Source organism: Lissotriton helveticus, chromosome 5_1 (assembly GCF_964261635.1).
Source record: "Lissotriton helveticus chromosome 5_1, aLisHel1.1, whole genome shotgun sequence".
Lineage (NCBI taxonomy): Eukaryota > Metazoa > Chordata > Amphibia > Caudata > Salamandridae > Lissotriton > Lissotriton helveticus.
The window spans coordinates 926,887,061-926,893,853 of record NC_136065.1 but is presented as its reverse complement, the minus strand read 5'-3'; positions in this window follow the sequence as shown (position 1 = coordinate 926,893,853).

Here is a 6,793-nt window from a genome sequence, read left to right as displayed (position 1 = left end):
CGCGTGGGGGAGGGAGGGAGGCCTAACTCAGGCTCCCAGACCTGCACTTACCACACAGACCAACCCTGAGAGTGTGACACCATCCATACCGCAAAAGAATGACGCAATGCCATCGGTAGCAGTGCAGTCTCAAAACCGACACCATATCCTCTCTGCAAGGCCATTTATTCATGACTTTTTGTGTACAGTAAAACGGGATTCATTACCGAAGATACCATTTTTACCAACAGTTGCTAGTTATGATCAATATAAAAAGCGCTAAGAGGCGGGTAGATACCTATAGTTAGTTGTTCCTATCGACCGCTGCAAAAGAACATGCTTACCTTTGATAGAGGTTGTAGGTGGTATGGGCAGTGGCATCAAGATTAGGTCAAGTGAGACGAAGGTAGTGCAGTATCCTCATGCTTGGTAGGGGACATTATCATAGGGGAGGTTAGCTAAGGGGACAACTTGCCAAAATGTCTTTGTAGGAGAAGGGCTTTCACCTCCGTTTGTAAGCTAGGCGATGAGGTGGTGGTGCGCCGTTCCGGGGGTAGGGATCTCCATATTCTGGTCTCGCTGCCCAAGAAAGATTGTGTCATGTGTCGTTCCTTTTTAAAGGTTGGAGGCTCTAGCAACAAAGCTTCAGCGCTTTGGTGCCTCCTGATATCTTCAGGTTGGTCACTAGGTAGCAAGAGTGTATGGATGTAAGATATTGTGGGTGATTAAAGCAGTTTCATATATCACCCTGGCTTCTATGGAAAGCCAGCAGAGAGTGACAAACATAGGCGAAATATGGCTGTTTCTTTTCTCCCCATAGACGAAACGAGCCACTGAATGTATTACTGATTTTAGAGGAATGGGGGGGAGGGGAGGGGGGGGGGCGGGGTGGGTCTTGGGGACACCTGTCAGAACACAGTTACATTGGTCAATTCTCTGGAAAACCAGTGCTTAAGCAAGCTATTTCAGTTCCTGCTGAGCAATGTAGCGGCGTCCCTGAAGAAGGCACAAATCACATTTTTGGCCATGGTGCTTCTACAGGTCTGAAGAATGAGCTTTCTATCCACAGTGAGTCCCATGGGTCTGGCACTGTCAATGATGATGGGTTTGCAGTCAAAGATGTTGAGTGTATCCATCCAGATTTGTAAAAGCGGCAGTGAGTTTGAAGAGGAAATGAGAAGGAATTCGGTTTTTGAAGTGTTCAGTTTTAGGTTGTGAGTAGTCATCTAGTCTTCAACGGAGTTGAGAGCGGTGGCAAGATGAGAGATGTTGTTAGTGAATGAAACCTTTAAGTAAAGTTGGGCGTCGTCATTATACTGAAGATAGACACTCCCTGCCTTTCTTAGTAGGACTCCCAGAGGTTGTATGTAGAGGTTGACCAGGGTAGGAGCTAGGATAGAACCCTGGGGGACTCCTTGATTGACGGCCTTCGGTGAAGAGAGACAGTCATTTTGATTCTCTGTGACCTGCCCATGAAGAAGGATGCAAACCATTTTAGGACCACACCATCAATGCTGATCCAATTTTTTTAGTAGATCAAGAAGTATATTGTGATTTACTTTAACAAAGGCTGCAGACAGATCAAGAAGGATCAGGAGGTAGGAACTGCCAGAGTCTAGGACTTGAAGAGCATCATCAACTACCTGGAGAAGTGCGGTTTTGGGGATGTACCCTTGATTATAGAGCTGTGGCGCAGCGGCCAGGGCGACTGACTTTGGAACCCGAGGGCTCACTGTTTCGATCCCTGGTGCTGGCGGCAGATCAGACCTCCACCATGTGACTCTGGGCAATAGCTCACTTAATCTTCCCGATGGCCACCCACGCCTTGACACCTTCAGGTAATTATTCTCGCTTTACAAATACTGGACATTTACAATTACATTGTAGCCGGTTTGCAAATCACCCAGTAGTTGTTGTTTTTGAATTGTTGTGTGTGTTGCTCCACAACACATTTTCCGACAATGTTTGCATGAAAAGGCAGTTTGGAGATAAGTTGAAAGTTGTTGATGTCATTCACATACACATAAGATTTTTTTTGATAAGTGTGGAGACTTGATGTAAGAAAGTTCCTTCTTTTTGCATTGTTGCCCCCGCTTTTTGCCAAACTGCTGATGTACTTTGACTGAGTGTGCCCTGGGTTCTTGCCAAACAGGTGCCCAGGGCCTATGTTCTTTCACTAAACTGCATTGAAACCAAACTCAATTGGCACTCTTTGACCACATGTCTGTGTCTTGTAAATGGTACCATAAGTACCAAGGGCCCTGTGGCCAGGGAAGGCCTCTAAGGGTGTCGGGGTTGTGAGCAGCACCAGGTAAGATGTACGCCAGTAACCTGTCAGTAACAGCCAGCAGGAACGATGCCGTGAAGAGTAGCCTCCCTCTTACCCTGAACACTACCCCTACCACAATGCAATGACGACACTGCTGAGGTTCTGTGAATTCTGAACCCTTGGGTTTCATTTTGTGCATGGTAGCCATTTTGTGGTTGCCCTCACATAGGCCTATGACTGTGGCTGAACAAGTGTTTCAAGGACATGTACACCTTAGCTCGAATTTGTGCTGACTCCTGTTTGACCTGAGTGAACTGACCCTGTTGCCTGAAGCTGACCTTGTTAAACCAGTTCCTGCCCTTTAGCTGATCAAGATTGAGGATCAAAGCACAGGACATTGTAGAGTTTGGTATGCACACACACACCCCTTATACTGCTTCTTATCTGTTTTCTGTTCCTTCTTTTATGGTCTGTTTATGATATGGGTTGTGGTCCTTTTATTATGGGTTTGTCCGGCTTGTGTAAGAAGGAATGTTAGGCATTTTGCATGCTTGCAAAAGCTAGGACTGCTCCTTACTTGTATGCTGAAGTTTGCATATTAAAGGCCTCTGTTTTCTGTATTCTTCAGACTGCCTCATTCAGTTGCTACGGCTTCTGTGTGACGTGGCCTCACTTATTAAATTTAATAAAGATGTATTTTCATATTTTCAGCTTCTGTGCCAAGTTCTTTTTATTAGTAAGTATTCCCTGAGAATGAAGATTTCATTTCTTCACTGCGGGAAAAGGAGCCCCCAAGGGAAAAGGGAATGTAAAAAAAATAACAAAGAAGTCCTGTTGCTTCACAGGTCTGGTCTAGCGCACCTGCCTTTGTCTGGTAACGCTGTATGTAATAAAGAAAAGCGAGAAGACAGTAAGAAACACAGAATGCATTCACCCAGGTCACCACTATGATCACAGGACTGTCACACTTACATCAAGTTGCATGCTCCCACTTCAAAGTAATCATCATTAGACACAAAGAGAATTCCACTGAAAAAAGTCATAGTGGGCAAGATACACTATACATAGAGCAGTTTCAGCATGCTGACCAATTCTAGCATTAGGCCAAATATTCCTAATGTTCCTCCATAATCTTCTTCTCAAAAAAAGAAAACTGATAAGAAAATAATTACACCTTGAGAATACAGCGGTAAGGAAAACCAGAATTTAGTCTCAGCCGGGACCAAATAAATATAAGAGTGTGCCTCTTACTTTCATGCTGCCCCTCTGAACACCTCTTAGAACAGCAGAGGTTAGGAACCGGCAAGTAAGCAAAACCGGCAAGATCAAGGATACGCGAAAGCCTAATCAAAAGTCGTCCGATTACCAACTCTGCAGGGTCCGGTAACTACTCTGAGAGGAGAGCTCAAGCCAGGAGCAGTCTTCCACTCTCGGAATGTCGGAAGAATACCTGTGTCAGCGAGGAAGATCCATGTCGGCTCCGGCGTCCAACTTCCAGAATGTTAAGCACACGTGTCCTACAAGTGCCGCACTGCCGAGGCAAGTAACTGCAGCGTCTCAGTGATGTCGTGAAGGGGAATCCTCCAGCGAGGAAGTACCATCTACTCATTGGCTTCAGGGAAAGTTGTCAAGCACCGTTCACTTCCTGAGGCGGAGCTTTATCCTAATCGGCCCGGAAGGGTCACCTGATATCGTCTTCTTGTTGCAGCTCCCCTAAGCCTTCTGGGAGTTGTAGTCCAATGGGCTAACCTGGGTGAAATCAAGGGTACATTCAAAACAGAGAAGGGTGTTGTGTGTTTTGTACATGATTTAACCCTTTTATCCAACTGCAGGCCAGTAATCGCGACAGAACCCCCTCGCAAGGACCGCCGACTCGGTGGTCGTCCAGGCTTTCCTGGGTAAAGAGTGTCGAATTGTTCCACTAAGTCGGGACAGTTGAGGTTCTGCACTGGCTCCCATGTCCTGTCCTCAACCCCATACCCCTTCCATTCAACAAGATATTGCAAGGTCCCTCTAACTATTCTAGAATCGAGGAGTACCTGCACTTCATATTCTTCCTGGCCATCTATTTCCACAGGGAGGGGGCTGTCAGGTATTCTCATACTGGTGGGACAGGTTTGGAGCAAGGAGACATGGAATATAGGATGGATGTGCCAGGATTCGGGTAAGGATAACCTCATGGCTACGGGGTTTATAACTTCTTCTATTCCATAGGGACCGATATACCTAGGTTTAAGTTTATTCACCCCTTTAAGGCGTATGTTCTTGGTAGCCAACCAGACCTTGTCTCCCACCTGGTAAACGGGTTCTGGGGACCTTTTTCTATCAGTAAAGTGTTTCTGTGCCTGCTGGGCTGATATGAGATGTTTCTTGGCGTCAAGCAACATGGCCTTGAGATGAGCATGATGTTCTTATATGCTTGGAAGCTTGGTTTGGACCGGCCACTCAAAAGGGAGCATGTTGGTATGAAACCCGTTCAAACAAAAGAAAGGCGAGCATCCCAGAGTTGAATGTTCAGCGTTGTTGTAAGTGAACTCCACTGTCCATAACAGAGGATACCAATCGGAAGAGTTTTGGAGGGTGAAGCAACGGAGGTATTGTTCCAGGGTTTGGTTCAGCCATTCCGTTTTCCCATTGGTTTGTGGATGGTAACTGCTTAATAGTCTGGCTTCCATGTGCATGGTTTTACATAAAGCCTTCCGGGAAACAAATTGTGATCCTCGATCCGTGATAAGGACACTAGGAATTCCATGAAGTCTGATCACATTTTGTAAGAATACAAGGGCCAGCTCAGAAGAAGTGGGTAAACGTTTGAGGGATATAAAGTGTCCCATCTTTGATAAATGGTCGACGACCACCAATATGGTTGTGTACCCTTCACAGGGTGGCATCTCTACAATAAAATCCATTGACACTGTATGCCACGGTTTAGGGGGTATTGGTAACGGTTGTAGGAGGCCTGTGGGTTTTTTGTGGTCGGCTTTTCCTTGTGCACACACAGCACAATTTTGTAGATATGTCGCAGTGTCTTTTCTCAATGTGAGCCACCAAAAAAATCTTTCGATATTAGCAATTGTTTTATATCGTCCCAAATGTCCTCCCAATGTGGAGTCGTGGGCCCACGCTAACACCTGGTTTTGAAGGTTGTCGTTGGGGAGATACAATGCATGGTAATGATACAACAAGTCATCTTTTTCTGTGCGGTATTCTGGTTGCTCTTGTATCCAAGCAGTGAAGTCTATATTCGCTAGAGACACCTTAAGATCTTCAATGAAGTTTTGAGAAGTGATCAAAGCCATCGACGTGGTAGAGAAACACGTCTCAGGAAGTATAGATGGGGGTTCAATCCTTTCCGGTGACAACAGGATTTCGGGATCCTTAATGCGGACAACGCATCGGCCATGCCGTTCTGTGGCCCGGGTCTATACTTGATGACAAAGTCATAATCAGAAAAGAAAAGAGTCCATCTTAACTGATGAGGTTTTAGTGTTTTGGCTGTTTTAAAAAACAACAGGTTTCTGTGATCAGTGTAGATCTCGATAACATGATGTGCTCCTAGAAGATAACGCCTCCATTCCTCACACCCCCTTTTAATGGCGAGAAGCTGTTTGTCAGTTATCAAGTAATTCACTTCGCTAGGGGTGAGTTTTTTCGAGAAGTAAGCCACAAGGTGTAGCTGTCTGGTAGTATGATGGCGTTGAGACAGCACTCCTCCAAGAGCGTGTTGGGAGGCATCGGTTTCCATTATGAAAGGAAGTTGCGGATCGGGATGTCGGAGGATAGGGGCATGTGTGAATCTTTCTTTGAGTATGTTTAATGATTCCTTAGCCTCTTCTCCCCACTGAAAAGGAGTGTTCTTTCTTAACAGGCTGGAGATGGGGTGGATGATCTTCGAAAAAACGGCGATAATAATTGGTGAACCCCAAGAAACTTTGGATGGATTTCACGTTTAGAGGTGTTTTCCATTGAGTGATTGCTTCCACCTTGCCTGTTTCCATCTGGAAGCCTTGTGTATTTATAACGTACCCCAAGAAGGAAACCTCTTGGACATGAAACAAACATTTTTCCAATTTGGCATAGAGGGAATGTAGTTGGAGTCGTTCTAGAATGGTTTTCACATGCAGAATGTGCTCTTGGAGACTGGACGAATAGACAAGGATATCGTCTATGTATACTATGCAGAACGTCTCCAGTAAACCCCGGAGTACTTCATCCATAAAGTATTGAAACGCCACCGGGGCGTTGCAGAGCCCGAAAGGCATTTCCCTTTACTCAAACAGGCCGAACTTTGTTCGGAAGGCGGTCTTCCACTCATCATCATGTTTAACCCTTACCAAGTGGTAGGCTCCTCGTGGGTCCAGTTTGGTGAAGTAACAAGCCCCCTTTAGTTGGTCTAATAGAACTGAAATCAAGGGTAAGGAATAGCGATTCTTTATTGTGACCCAGTTTATTTATTTATTTATTTTTTTATTTGACATTTATAGAGCGCACTGTTACCCGAAGGTGTCCTGGCGCTAAATGAAATACTCCGGAGGGGGTGCACCG